This window comes from Coenobita brevimanus, chromosome 57, assembly GCF_032717465.1.
Source record: "Coenobita brevimanus isolate Jiangsu-jjx chromosome 57, ASM3271746v2, whole genome shotgun sequence".
NCBI classification, from domain to species: Eukaryota; Metazoa; Arthropoda; class Malacostraca; order Decapoda; family Coenobitidae; genus Coenobita; species Coenobita brevimanus.
Window position 1 is genome coordinate 43,851,867 of NC_137010.1, and position 15,504 is coordinate 43,867,370.

At 42.6% G+C, this 15,504-nt stretch overlaps 1 pseudogene; it reads left to right on the top strand.

The window, feature by feature from the left end:
* Nucleotides 1-15,504, top strand: part of LOC145401976 (maltase-glucoamylase-like) — a 223,993-nt pseudogene that overhangs the window by 62,457 nt on the left and 146,032 nt on the right.

Genomic DNA, 15,504 nt, shown 5'->3' on the forward strand with positions numbered 1-15,504 from the left:
TCATCATTTCGCACCCGATCCATACGCGTCACTCCACACATACTCAGACACCTCATCTCCATTACATTCAAACTTTTCCTCTCTGCTACACCCATATTCCATGTTTCAGCCCCATATAACGCAGTCGGTACCACAACACCCTCATACAGCCTTCTCTTTACATCCATTCCAAGCGAACGACATTTAAACACTTTTTTCATTCCTCCCAGCACCTTTCGTACTTCATTTATTCTAAACTTCACTTCTGCATCTATTCTTCCATCCACAGCAACATGTGACCCTAGATATTTAAAACAATCTACCTCCTCAAGCAACTCACCATTCAAAACTATATTCATCCCCCTACCATCTATCAACCTCGTACACTTCATCACTTTACTCTTATTTTCATTTACTTTCAATTTCCTCCTTTCACACACCCTTCCAGACTCCTCTACCAACTGTCTCAATCTCTCCTCTGAATCAGTCACCAGTGCAGTATCATCTGCAAACATCAGCTGCTTCAGATTCCACTCTCCACCATCAACATTCACCAGACTCAGACCTCCACCTAAAACTCTTGCATTCACCTCCCTTACAACACCATCCATGTAAATATTAAACAACCAAGGCAACATCACACATCCCTGTCGCAGCCCCACTCTCACAGGAAACCAATCACTCACAGCATTTCCTACTCTTACACACGCTCTACTATTTACATAAAAACTTTTCACCCCTTTTAGTAACCTACCATCAAGTCCATACAATCTTAAAACCGTCCACAAAGCCTCCCTATCAATTGTATCATACGCTTTCTCTAAATCCATAAATGCCCAAAACACATCCTTGCCTTTCGCTAAATACTTTTCACACACTTGTCTCACAGCAAACACCTGATCAACGCATCCCCTCCCTCTCCTAAAGCCACACTGCTCATCACCAATCACTCCCTCTGTACCCTCTCTGACTCTCATAATTAACACTCTACCATACACCTTACCTACAACACTCAACAGACTTATACCCCTAAAGCTAGTACATTCATACTTATCACCCTCGCCTTTATACAACGGGACCACACAAGCACTTGCCCAGTCAATTGGCACCATACCTTTCTCAAAGCACACATTCAACAGTCTTACTAACCAGTCAACAATAGTAACTCCACCACCCTTCAGGCATTCCACAGCACACCCATCCATACCTGCAGCTTTCCCTGTTTTCATCTCCTTTACTGCCTTCTCCACTTCCTCCTTCGTGATCAAAGAATCATTCAACTCTCCCAACACATTTATTCCTTGCACCCTTCCATCCGCCACAATCTCAGCCACCCTTTCCTCCTCTACATTTAACAATCTTTCAAAATACTTTGCCCATCTCTTCCTTACTGCATCCATCTCAATTAACATCCTTCCATCCTCTGCTTTTACTCGTTCTTCCTTTCCAGACTCTCCCTTTCGCACCCTTTTCACCTCCTTCCAAAACATTTTCTTATTCTGTGGAAAATTCTCTGTCAGCCGCCTACCCCACCTCTCATCTGCTGCCACTTTAGCATCACGCACAGTCCTTCTCGCTCTATTCCTCTTTTCCTTATACCTTTCATATGACATCTCATCCTTCCTCTGCAGCCACACTTCATATGCATGTCTCTTCTCAGCCACAGCCATACTTACTTCCTCGCACCACCATTCACTTCCTTTTCTTACACCACCACCCACACGTCTCACACCACACACCTCTTCTGCATGCCCCACCACAGCACTCTTAAACAACTGCCATTCCTCCTCCATGCTGCCATTTTCCCTATCTTTCACTGCGTTCCACTCATCTTTCAATTTCTCCTGATACTCTATCTTTTTTTCTCTTTTATCCAACTCACTCACTTTCAAAAACCTCCCTGCCACACCTAACCCTCCTAGCTCTCACCCATCTCTTACCTACTCTTAACTTTCCCTCCACCAGGTAGTGGTCAGACATACCTCCACCCTTCCCTCTCAGAACTCTCACATCCAACAATCTTCCTATTACATTCCTAGACACAACCACATAGTCCATCAAAGCTCTGTCAACAACCCTTCCACCCTCCTGTCTCACCCATGTATACTTATAAATATCTTTCTTCTTAAACAGCGTATTCCCAATCACCATCTCTCGCTCAACACACATCGCTATCACTCGTCCCCATTTTCATTTCTTCCAGGCACACCATGCATACCAACTACGCCTTCAACTGCTACATTTCCCACTCTAGCATTCAGATCTCCCATTATTACCACATTCACATTCGCTCCAAAACTCTGCAGTTTGGGACCTAGTTATAACATTCACGGTTGCAGGTCGTTTTCTAGAGAAAGATTGAGACTATGTAATTATATTTATAGTCTGCCCCAATGAATCATGCAGTCGATAGGCATTAATCTAAGGTATCGTCGTGCTGTGCTCAGGTATGCTGGAGTTCAACCTGTTCGGGCTGCCTTACGTGGGTGCGGACATCTGTGGATTCTTTGGGGACACAACGGAGGAGCTGTGTCAGCGTTGGATGCAGCTGGGAGCGTTCTATCCCTACAGCCGCAACCACAACCAGGCAGATGCTATTGATCACGTGAGTGTGGCCAGGGACTGGACTACATGGTTAAGAATAGAAATAGCGAAAGGGAAGGTAAGTCCCAGTTTTGGCCATAATTTCCGGCGACATCCATCCATCCATCATCCAATCCTGTGTCGCCCCATGAGGAGCGTAGGAGCCCGGGGTTAGGCAAGTTGGTCCTGACATTTAAGATGAGTGACCAGCCTCACTCATCCCTGATTGGCATTACGTGAGCGATAAACCCCATCCCATGGATATAAACCTAAACAGGCTCAATCCGATTGAAGCGCCTTAATCATCCACTAAACCACCAGGCGCCATAATTTGGTTATATGGTTACCACCCAGCGTTGTAAATGGTTTCCTAGTGTACAGGAAACCATTTGGCTTGTCACTCAGTGTAGAGTCACCCATAGGCAGAAGGGAGAGGAAAGAATGAAGGAAAGAAAGATAGAAGAGAGAGTGTAAAGTCGCCCATAGGCGGAAAGAAGAGGAAAGAATGAAAGAAAGAATGAAAGAAAGAAAGAAAGAAAGAAGAGGAAAGAAGGAAGAAAGGAAAGGGCAGACACCCAAAGCAGCACTGCATTGAGTGAGTGGATGGGGAGTGCCCCCACCTTGCACGTGGCGAAAATAGCTCGACCTGAATAATTGAATGTCACTACTAAATGCAGTGATATACAAAAGTCAGCCATTAATAAGAGGCTTAAGTACCCTTTCACAAATGTAGTTTTAAGCATACCGTGAAAAGAGCAAAACCCAATATCTTCATGGGGTTGTGAAGTTTCTGAACATCTCTTCCTTACCATTTTTTTTTTATTAACCTAAGACATTCATATTTTTTATGTGTATTTAAGTACAAAAACGTACAGGACATAGGGACACATCGTACTATTATGCCGGCAGGATTAAGTTAGTGGTTTATATCTGGAGATGTGAGGAACATTCTAAAAATTAACTGCCATGCAGTGGATTAGGCCGATGTTTGTATCTGTAGATGCGATGAATATTCTGGAGATTTAGGCATGTCTGCTTTATTTTCTTTCTATCATACCGTAGGAATTTGTTCTTGTCATTATTATTATTGTGTATTGTTAATTTACATGTATTATTGTGTGAGAGAATGAGGGTTCTCTCCTAGGTGCTGGAATGTTCTGGGCTGCAGCTGGTGGCTGGAGACAAGAGGGGAGGGGTTAAGTCTGTCTCATATCGGGGACAGATCAGCTGAGTTTAGTCAGTGAGACAGTGAGTAACGGACTGAGTGAGCTGTGCTGCGTGAGTCGAGAGTAGCGGACCTTTAGTTTGTGCGAGACAGCGAGTCAGTGGCTGTGAGCCAGTCAGACAGTGAGAGTCAGTCAGTAATGGAAAATCAGTGAACAGTCAGTGAGTGAATGGCGGACGGACAGTGATAGTCCGTGACGGAGCTAGTGAGTCAGAGAGTGTAATAAGTGAAGGAGGGAGTAGTACGACAGAGAGTCAAAATGTGAGAGTCGCAGTCACTGAATGGACAATTAGCGGGTAACAGAGAGTGAGGAAAGAGAGAAAAGTCAGTGTTTTGCAAGCGCACCTTAACTGTGACTAGAAGGGATAAAACCATAAAGTTTTTAGCGGCCTTTTATTAACCGTCTGGCTTGTATGCGCGTCGTTCTCGACGTATCAACGATTTTTACGTTGTAACAGTATAGACAGATTTGCAGTGAATGCTGATAGAGGTTTTAAGTGATTGTGTGCTTGTACAGAGAAGGATTCTTTGAAGTGTTAACAACAAGAGCCAAGTGAGGACAGCCCAAAGGATAATCTAGTCATACGATACTACTACTACTACAACAACAACAACAACAACAACTACTACTACTACTACTACTAGTCATACGATACTACTACTACTACAACTACTACTAGTCATACGATACTACTACTACAACTACTACTACTACTACTACTACTAGTCATACGATACTACTACTACAACTACTACTCTCTTTCTCTCTCTCTCTCTCCCTCAGTGTATTCATAACGATGTAACTTGCTGTCTGTCTGTCTGTCTGTCTGTCTCTCATTTCTACACTAGCCCTTCTCCCTCGTCCCCAGGATCCAGGATTGTGGCCTTCAGTGGCGAGGTCCGGCAGAGAGGCCTTAGAGATACGCTACCTCCTGCTGCCGTACCTCTACACTCTGCACTACCTGGCTCACTCCCAGGGCCACACCGTGATTAGACCTCTTTTCTTCGAGTAAGTGTTCAAGGTGATAAGGAACAGTACTGATTAAACTTGAAAACAGATGATTGGAGATTTTTTTTGCAGATTTGAGTTAATTTTGGGCAGATCTGAGTGGATCCTGTGCACATTACAAAGGGATTTGAGTAACACTTATGCATAAATGTGTATGTATATTACGTTTTCACAAGGCTCATGTGTTCATGCAAGTGGAACAATATTTTTGTGACTGGAGTACACTGAGTAGCCCATGTGTGTTTTCTTGAGAAAATTCGAGAAAAGAAAAAGTTTTTGTCTAAAAAAAGACACTGCTATACCTCACACTGCCACACCAAGCATTACCACACCTCACACTACCACACCACATACTGCCTCACCTCACATTGCCTAACCTCACTTGAGGGAGGCTCAATGGGTAGAGACTGGAGAGGTGGCCTGCAGTCCTAACGGATCCCGTTCAAATCCCCCCTGGGGCGAGGAACAGTTTATGGATCTGAATTTAATAAATTATACACTTTTCTGATCTACCAGAAGACCGCCGACATGTCGTAAAAACACCCCTGCTAATACTAATACACCAGTCTTGTACGAGACAGCCCTAGCATGTATTCAATATGGACGGCGGGTGTCAGCGCCTAAGTGGTGACATGTGGAGATGTAGGAGGACTACTGGGCCTGGAGATATGCCCTGGGGATAGGCCCTGAAGTCTTTGCCCAGAGTCGGACACACACACACACACACACACACACACACACACACACACACACACACACACACACACACACACACACACACACACACACACACACACACACACACACACACACACACACACACACACACACACACACACACACACACACACACACACACACACACACACACACACACACACACACACACACACACACACACACACACACACACACACACACTGACACACACACACACTGACACACACACACACTGACACACACACACACACACACACACACACACACACACACACACACACACACACACACACACATTACGAGCACGTACGGCACTAGTAAATTCTATTGCGGGTACGAAATCAGATAATGCCTTTTTGTTATGAGTGGCGAGGAACGAAGACGTGTTTACTCACATAGCAGGTGATATTTCCTCTCTCTCTCTCTCTCTCTCTCTCCACGTCATCTCATCTACTCGTAATTGTTTACACTCTCCCTTCTCGTCGCCACAAACCCTCCTCCTCTCTATACAATTAGCCTGTCTGCTTTCCTTCGTAACTCCCTCTCCATACCCCCAGGTTCCCCACTACGGTCTCCACGTGGGCCATTGATGACCAGTTCCTGTGGGGTTCGTGGCTGATGGTGGCCCCCGTAGTATGGCAGGTGAGCAGCCACATTACTAGGCGCTTTAAGGCTTACCAGAGGGTGTAGGAGAAAGAGGCCGAAGGAGAATGAAAGATACTATTTCCCAAGAATAAATGTAGTGGAATGAAGTTAAGGAGTAATTTAAGATACTGATAATTAGCAATGAGTGAATGAATATAGTGGAACGCAATGGAAGGTAGTGCAACAGCAGTATTATGCCTGCATAATCTGCTTTGCTTTCCCGATGGCTGTTTTTTCCAAATTACTGGGGGGGGGGGAATGGTCAGAGTAGGTGGTGACCAAGAGATAAGGAGGTGGGCTGCTGGACAAATGAACGCAAGACCAATCTCGGACTGGGGCAAGGAACGCTATAGGGTTGAATATCTTTAAAATGGTCTTAACTGAACTGCTACAAGAGCCCCGTGCAGCATAAATGCAACTGTGTATATCAGTTTTCTCTCTCTCCCTGATCAGATTCCACAGATCCTCGCCACAATTTCAGTTACCTGGTTTAACAGCTTCTGATACTCATAGTTTGCTTCCTCGATGACATCTCGCTTCCCCATATAAATATTCAGTCAGGTACTTGGCACCGAGATAAATTCTTACATTTGCTTGATAAGGTCGCTTAACCATCCTTAAACCTTTATCATCTGAAGCTATCGGTATTTCAGTAAGTGTAACAGGGCTACCTGATATCTCAGTATTTTGTCTATGACGGTCTTCATACTGTCGCATTCAGTGAGAGTAAGTGGTCCTTGTCTTGATGCTGCTGGGTCCAAATTAACCTATTCGCAGACAAACTGCACATTCACCAGGTGATTATAATGATTCCAAGCTACTCAAAGAACTGTTCATACACATTGATCACCGACTATGCAGTATTGCTACCTTACATTTGTTTAGCTCCTTTGAATGTCACTTTTATCACCTGTACTATTCAAGTTATTCACGAGGTTGTTACATTAATTTTATGGTTTGATGTAATGTTCCATTGGCTTTATGTGTAACAGCTGATCAGAGCTCCTTACTACCATCCTTGTCCAGGTCTTGAACAATCCTCTTTCTATTCATTACTGCCTCATGCTCCGTATCATTCTACCACCACCATAATTATATTATGTGTGGGTAGTCCGTTTTTCAGTCACAAACTCAGTCATTTCGAAGAGGCCACGTTGCTGCTAATTCCACTGGTTCCTAAAATGGTTTAACTTGTATTCTATTCCACTTTGCATATCGAAACGTGAAATGCACCCATGACATTCTAATTCTTCAGCTTCCACACTCTTGTCAAGATAATGACATACCCCTCCCTCTTCCTTACTTCTTCAGTAACATAAATATCTAGTTCTGTCTGGCATATTCCTCTCCTCCGAGCGTATCATACACCCAATTTGAAATAATGGGCGAGAGTGTTAGGTGGACGGAGGGATAGAAATACTGCTGTTTACAAGTACTTTTCTCAGCTATGCAAATAAGCGCGTACATTATGAAGATTCACTTGTAATTTACAGACTTCTTCCTGGACCTTCCTTAAACTCCTTTGCGACTCCAAGCTGAGAGTGCATGCTAATGACCCGTTGAGAATGCCTAGTTGATGCTTCCTAAGGTTCACTTATATGCCTATTTACTTAGGTAGGTGTGATCTTTCGATAGGACTGCAGGTTTTTCTTAATTAATTAAAATTATTTTTCTAACTGTTCTTATGCTTGTCCTGTGCTTTTCATTTTGTTCTATGCATAGAACATTTATGGCCTCTACCTGCCTTACTGACAAGGATCCTACACGTGGTGGCGGTATGTACCTTGGGTAGAGAGAAGCAATCGCAACGTCCACCCAGGAGTCAAACCCCCTCATATTTTCCCGCCCCTCCCAGTGGGGATGGACCCTGGTCCGACCCTGGCGATGTGCTGTCTGCCACATGGGGGAGGTAGTCCCCTACACTGTATGTACTGTACTGTACCTGTATGATGGCCCACAGTAGCAGTAGCTTACTTGTGGTCGACGGTTCTACTCGGCCAGACAGATTGGAATTAAACAACATCAACAACAAGCAACCTACAGTGTTTTACATTTGTCCCATATCTCCCAGTCTTGCCCTGTACCCATATTCCTAATCTTGCCTCACGTTTATCGCAGTTGTTTATATGTTTCACTTTTGCCCAAGGCATGTCTCACTCCATATTTGAATTATCACAGCCTGGTAACATACAGGAGGAAGTTTAAAACCATTCCCTTGGCTAGAAAGTATTGTAATGGATCGTTACAAACTATTAGCAACAAAAGTGCTGCCTTCCGGTGACTGCTGTGAGCGATAAGTGAAATAGTTTGTTGTAACTTAGGAAACATTTACTGAGTCGGGTAGCAACCCTATAACCAACAAATGAACTTCTTGTGTTGAGGTATATTAAGGTGTTCAAACTGGAAGTGAACTAAAAAGTTTCGCATCCGAGTGTTGGCTGGGGCATATTGCTCACATAATGCCGTTCTGGGACGAGCAACTGTTCACTCTCACTTTGGTAGCCAAGCTTCGGGCCATTACGTCCCAGATGTGGCATGAAAATCATGGATGATGGTTTTTTGTCAGTCAAAAAAAAAAAAAAAAAAAAATCTCTTTGGTCGCAGTTCTTCACTTTGATTGAGGTCTGGGTGTGAAGTGTTTGGAAATAGTATGGGTGAAGATGGAAGTGTGAGCAAGCAATTTTATATACAAATTAAACTCGAGAATCCTTATAAAAACGGCCTCTGCTTTCTGCGTTTTTCAGGGGGCCGAGTCGAGAGAGGTGTACTTCCCTGAGGCTCCGTGGTACGACTATTACACTGTGAGTATAATAATTTACACCATGTAACAAAGGGAAGAAAGAATGTGAGAAAAAATGCCATTATCTTTTTTTTTTTTTTTTTTTTGGCTCACCGTTGATGATTTGTTTTCATCTGATGGCACGAAACTTCCGCAACTTGGACACTAAGTCGCATATGCATGAAATTCAATGAGTCTTAGTTAAGTGGTAGAAATGAGTATCCTTGGTTAGCCTACTTGTCAACTTAACCGACCAATTATACCACTTAGACTACACTCTGCCATCAATAGAGCTGAAGGGAGTTGGGAATTCATTAGGTAACAGTAGGCACGCAACACTAGCACTGACCAGTTTACATCTGTGTCTGTCCAGGGCCGGAGTATACAGAAGGTTGGTGAGAAGGTCGAGGTGGTAGCCCCTCTCTCTTACCTGCCGCTGTACGTGAGAGGCGGAGGGGTTATGGCCACGCAGAGGATCAGAAGTAACACCATGCTGGCCAGGTGAGCGAGATTTAGCGAGAGAGGTGAGTAGGTGAGAGGGATGAGAGGGGCAAGTTGGCTGAGTGGGGTAGGAAGTGAAGAAAGTAACGGGGAGTATGACGAGACGGTGTAGGAGAGGTGGGATGAGTGGGGGGTGGGGTGAGAGACGTGAGAGAGGTGTATAAAGTTGATTTAACTAGAGGAGGGAAAGCGTGGATAAAGGGAATGGCAGACCATTGCTTGGTGTGCGATTGATATGAGTGAAATGAGGGGGGTGAGTGGAAAAGAATGGAGTGAGATGAAATGGACATCTGAAGTAAGAATGGTGAGAGGCAGGGATATTTAACAAGAGGGATGAAGTTGAGTGATAAGAGTGAAATTAATGGAAAGGTAGGACTGGGTAAAAGACTGACGAAGAGAGTGTATGTGAGTGAGGTGGAGGGGGAAAGAGGGAGGGAGAGGCCGAGGATGAGATGGAGAGATGGGGTGGAGAGGTATATGAGAGAGGGGGGTGTGAGCTGGGAGCAGGGGAGTGAAATGGCGGGGGACAGGGCGACTTGGAGACGATTTGTTTGTGGCCACCCCAAACGGGATTAAGGCGTCTGGCAACAGATAGATAGGACTGGGTAAGAGAGAGAGAGAGAGAGAGAGAGAGAGATAAAGCAAGAGACGTAGAGTGTGCAAGATAGATAGAAGATAGACAAGTAGAAGGATAGAGAGAGAGAGAGAGAGAGAGAGAGAGAGAGAGAGAGAGAGAGAGAGAGAGGAAAATTATTCTTAGGTGTTGACAGCTGTGTAAATACATAATTATACACTAAAAAAATAACTCACCATTAAACCTCTTCAACCCGAGCATGCTATTCATGTTTTTTTGTACTAATACCTTATTATTTTATTCATCTTTAGAGAACATCAGTAGGATACGTCACCTGTTTCAAGGAATGAAGGAAAAGACTCTCTCTCTCTCTCTTTCTCAATACATCCCTCTTCATCTTATCCCTTCTTTTTTCACTCCTGCTCCCCACCCTCCCTACATACACTCTCCCCCTAACCCCAGTCCATCTGTGTCTACCCACAGAACAGAGCCGCTGGGACTAATCATAGCACCGGACTGGGAGGGCAAGGCTACTGGCATGCTGTACTGGGATGAGGGGGAAAGTATTGGTGAGTAATTGTCTTCTTACCGCTCTGCCTTTTCTTTCATGTCTGTGCATTAAAATATGCCTGCTAATCAGAGTGTGCAGGGATGGCTCCAACGTTTCCTTAAGCTTTAACAAATATATTGTTATGCCTACGTATAAAAAGTATTCAAAAGTAGCTAAAAATATACCTATAACTGAAAAAAAAAAAAAAAATCCTGATTTCTCCATCTTCTTCTTCACTTGTCTTCTTCGTTTTAAACCCCTGCGGCTGTAATATGGCAAAGCCGATCATTATTATTTTTTTTTTTTCCCACAGTGAGGTTTCATTTTCCTCATGGTCGGAAGTACGGCAGATATGGCCCGAAAAAGTAATAGGCCGAGAACAGGTCAACTTTATAATTTTGGTCCGATTTACACGAAACTTTGTGGAATGGTAAAGGGTGAGCAAAGGGTGAAGAGATTCAGTCTTGATATCAATAGATTAAAGTTTAGCTTTCGGCTCTTTCACCACAAAAGTTAATTATTCATTTCGGATTAAATTTGTGCGATTTAGGATCAGCTAAAGATCAATTACTCACTTTTTAGAACGGTAGGTCAAAGGTCAAGGTCACAGGACAAGAGCAGTTTAAGAAACTTATATCCAGTTTGGACCGAATCTACTGGAAAAGTTAATTGTCAAGCAATGATGAAATATTTCAAATTTAAGAACAATCAGTCAAAGGCCAAGGTCACAGAGCTAGATAAAAGGTACGGTCATCGACATATCGCAAGGCATGGGTGCTTCGTTCTCTCAGTGCTCCTTGTTATCTTCAAAAGATTTTCTCTTTCATGTCAAGAGACACTTTCCAAATGGCAGCGAGTTAGGCAGAACCTTCATTAATCCCTTCACTACTATGACACTTTAAGTTGAATAACTACGGAGCTTCCTTACACAAACTTTAAATTATCAGTAAAACTAGTATAAAATCATTATATAAAATCATCATTAAACTGAATGCAGCAAGTGGAGCAGGAAGAGTGTGAACACTATAAGTTGCGGGGTCAGTTCCTGTACACCTGAAGCATCAAAAGGACGAAACGAAGAGAGGATGTGGAAGGGGAAAGAAAAAACAGAAGTCGTGATACAGATAGAGAAAATGAAACTGATTACCTATGAGTTGATCGTATGTGTTTTAAAGCTTGGTCGTATGTTTGATATAATCAGCATTTAAAGCTTGAAAAACATCAGACAGCGTTAACAATCAGTGTAAAGTCCTTTGTTACAATTCACCTAGATGTTTATAATTTGTTGTCTGTCATACCTTTGTTTCTTATAATAAACTACGAGCCACAAAATCAGTTAATGTGATGATGGCTCCAAAACAAATTGGCCTTCATCTTGAACAGCTGAACACTGTCTGCAGCACAAACATCTCCATCCAGAGAGTTCCAAATGCGTACTATGTTAGGAAGGAAGCACCTCTGAAACTGTCTGGTGCGACACATAATCAGCTGGAAGAATAGCAGATATGCGGATGATGACAGACTTGTGGTCCTCGAAGGCTCAAACTGCTGAGGTAGCCGGCAATGCATAGGGTGAGCAACATTGGACTGGATCTTGTACCACATGCACAAACTGCTTACAGCATGACGATGTTTAAGATTACACAACATTTCACCACCGCACAGAAGCTCTGCAGTGTGAAAGATCTTATTGATCAGACGAAGGTGCGACTCTGTAGATGATGCCCACACCAGTGCACAATACTGAAGGAGTGGGAGGATAAAACAACGAAAGCGATTAGTAGAAACATAAGCATCAGGGAAGACCTTGTATGCTTTCCTAAGTACAGTATTTCGAGCTTATGAGTTGCAGAAGATACCAAATAACGGATTTGGCCCTCAGTGTTCTAGGCACTCCGCTAGAACTGATCCATCCAGAAGCAGAAGGCTGTGGGTCCGGAATCGAATTCAAGAACGAGAAACAGTAATTTTGTTTTCGATGGGTTGACATTCATGTCTCACTTTTTGTATCATTGCAAAATGAGTCAAGTCTCCACTGACGAAGTGGCAGACAAATGGATGTGACTGAGCAGATGGGATGGTAACAACCAATGTGGCATCTTCAACGTAACAGTAGATCTCGTTTTTAGTAAGCTGAAGCAGATCGCTGGTGTGGATGATAGAGTAATGGTCCAAGAACGTTACCTTCAAGTACGCTTGAATAAACATCGTAACAGATGCTGTAACACCCATCCACGCAAACATATGGCTTACGGACCTTCAAAAACTTCAGCAGTATGGACAGAAATGAGTCACCAATGCCGATGCTGTGTAGTTTCCATGGCAAAGCTTCATGGGTCACACAATTCGAAACAAAGAAATCCAGTTGAACTATCTTGGCCTTAGAACCAGAGTTAAGGGCAGGTTGCAGGACGTGAGATATCATAAGCAATTCACCCGTAGTGTTAAGATTCATCTGATATGCAACCTGATTAGAAGAAAACAGACCAGAACATTCCAGAAACTTTGATAGACAAGAAGAAACAAGACGCTCGAAAACCTTTGACAGAATGGGCGTAATGGAGGTAGGACCATAATTTGCAGCATACGGTGAAGATGAACCTTCGGAATGGCAGTGATGTTAGCAACTCGACAACAAGAAGGAAACTATCCAGAGTGCACGAGAATCTTGAATACTGCACTCAGTCTGGAAGCTCATTCAGCAGCCTCTCAACTTCCTTAGATCAGAGCAGTCTTACAGAACAATGGATCAGCTCTCTGGCAATGTAGAATGATTGAGCTTGGAGTCAAAATAAAACATCAAAAAAATTAAAGCCTTACCTTTATTTGGTCACCCACAAGCAGGCCTCCAGAGTCAAGCAGAGGAGACAGGGATGGAGACACCCTGAAGATTGCTAAGTTCAGAATGGACCACCATCTGTGTGGTTCAGAAGCGTTCAGCAATGTTTCGGATGTAGGGATGACAGGGCACTTAAAACCATCGGAACAATGTCAACGAAGTAAAGGGATATGTAATTTCACTTCCATTTTTTTTTTTTTTTACTCTAGCATATGCCATTATGGTGCAGCATAAGTGCCCACACAAAAGTTTCATGACAGTGGTATAACCTTTAACGAACGATGTAGCACACAAAAATTTGCAAAAAAAAAAAAAAAAAAAGATACAGGGATGAGATTACACGTTATTTTACCGCCTCAACTTTATTTCAGTGGTTTTTGGCGCACTACTATTCCCACGTCTTCATACTTTTCATAGTGTTTCTCTTCTTATTAATATTAAAATTGATCTCCTCATTGGGATCACTATGTATGTGTCTCTATGTAGCCTAGCTCTCTCATTAATGTGTATCACACGTTATTACAGATCCGGTTGGCACAAAAGAATTCTTCATAGCAGACATCACCTATGACAATGTAAGTACACAAGCTACAAGGCTTTTGTATTCTATCCAAAACCTGGTGATTTTGTTAGAGAAATCATGAGACGAGTGAAAAAAAAAAAAAAATCCGCTACAAACACATCAGCTGTATACATTTCATTACAGTCAGCTCCAGACGATGTGTTTGTAAGGAACTGGTAGCAGTCTGGGGTTACAAATTATTACAAGTTAATCCATTTTCTGGTACATACTTCATTCAAAGAGCTTCGTCAACCTGATGTCAAACAATTTTGTTCAGTTGAATATAAATTTAGTACTGAAAGGTCATGCGAAAAATAATAATCCCAAAGACGTACTGAAACAGAAATATTATCAATACTCTGATGGCAAAAACCACTTCACTTACACAGTATTACAATTGTAGAATTTACCAGTAAATCCAGAAACATTTGGATTATCATTCACTACTTCTATGGCATATTGATTTTATTAATGTTAATTACCAGTTCCTAGCAAGGTTAAATTTGTCCAAACTTATAACAGCAAAATATCAAGTATCTGAAGCATGTAGGGAGATAGTAACCCTTTAGTATGAAAGAGCTTCCCTAGACTAAAGGAAGCTGTCCGTAGAAAACATGGAATGGAATATATACCACGGTACTGAAGTTTGATGAACACTTTCTAACCCATTCGCTACGAGAGGTCTTAGTAAGTTAAATAATGGTCCTGCGGTAGACATAAATGAAAAGCTGGTCACCGCAGTAAAATAATTACTTACTGGTATGAGTCATTGTTTACTCCTTTTGTTATGAGTCATTGTTTTTTTCCTTTTGTGGTAATGAACCAACAGTCCACTTATTAAAAGACAGGCACAGGCAAACGTTCTTCTCTGCAGTAACATCAGTCGAAAAGAGAACTGTCATGTTCACAAACCACTCACAACCAATTTGAAGCAGGAAGTCAAAGACTTTTCTCCTCCTCTCACCGATTCTCTTCAGTTTGTTATTTCTCAGAGGCGTTGCATCTCTTTCTACCATCGCTGTTGTACTAGTAATTGCTAGTATGAACTCTCTGCCTGTATTCCTCTCCCCTTATAGAGGGCACATCACTTAATCTAGTTACATGCACCACTTTTCTATCCCAAGGGTTCAACGGTACTCTCGGTCTTTCGTGTACGCAACTGGTAACTCTGTCATTGTTTTCCTTAGTCTGTCTTTCCCTCTTCTTATGACAGCTAGCTTTTAAACGCATTCGATCCAGGCACCTAGAAATGAAAAAAAAAAAAAAAAAAAAGGATCTAATTAGCATATTTATTTTCCAGCATTCTTTGGAAAGGACATTCTCTGGGTGGGGCAAATGTTACTGGGTTCCCACCTTTATTTCCTCCATTCATGTAAAAAAAAAAAAAAAAGTTTGGGTCTGGAATACGCTCTAAGTAAACTGAAGATCACATATCCTCTCCGGAAAGTGGACGCAGTGACTGAAACAGTAGTAAATTATATTAATGTAGAATACCTGTGTATAAATAGGGAGGAAGTTCAAAATATGAGTGTATGACT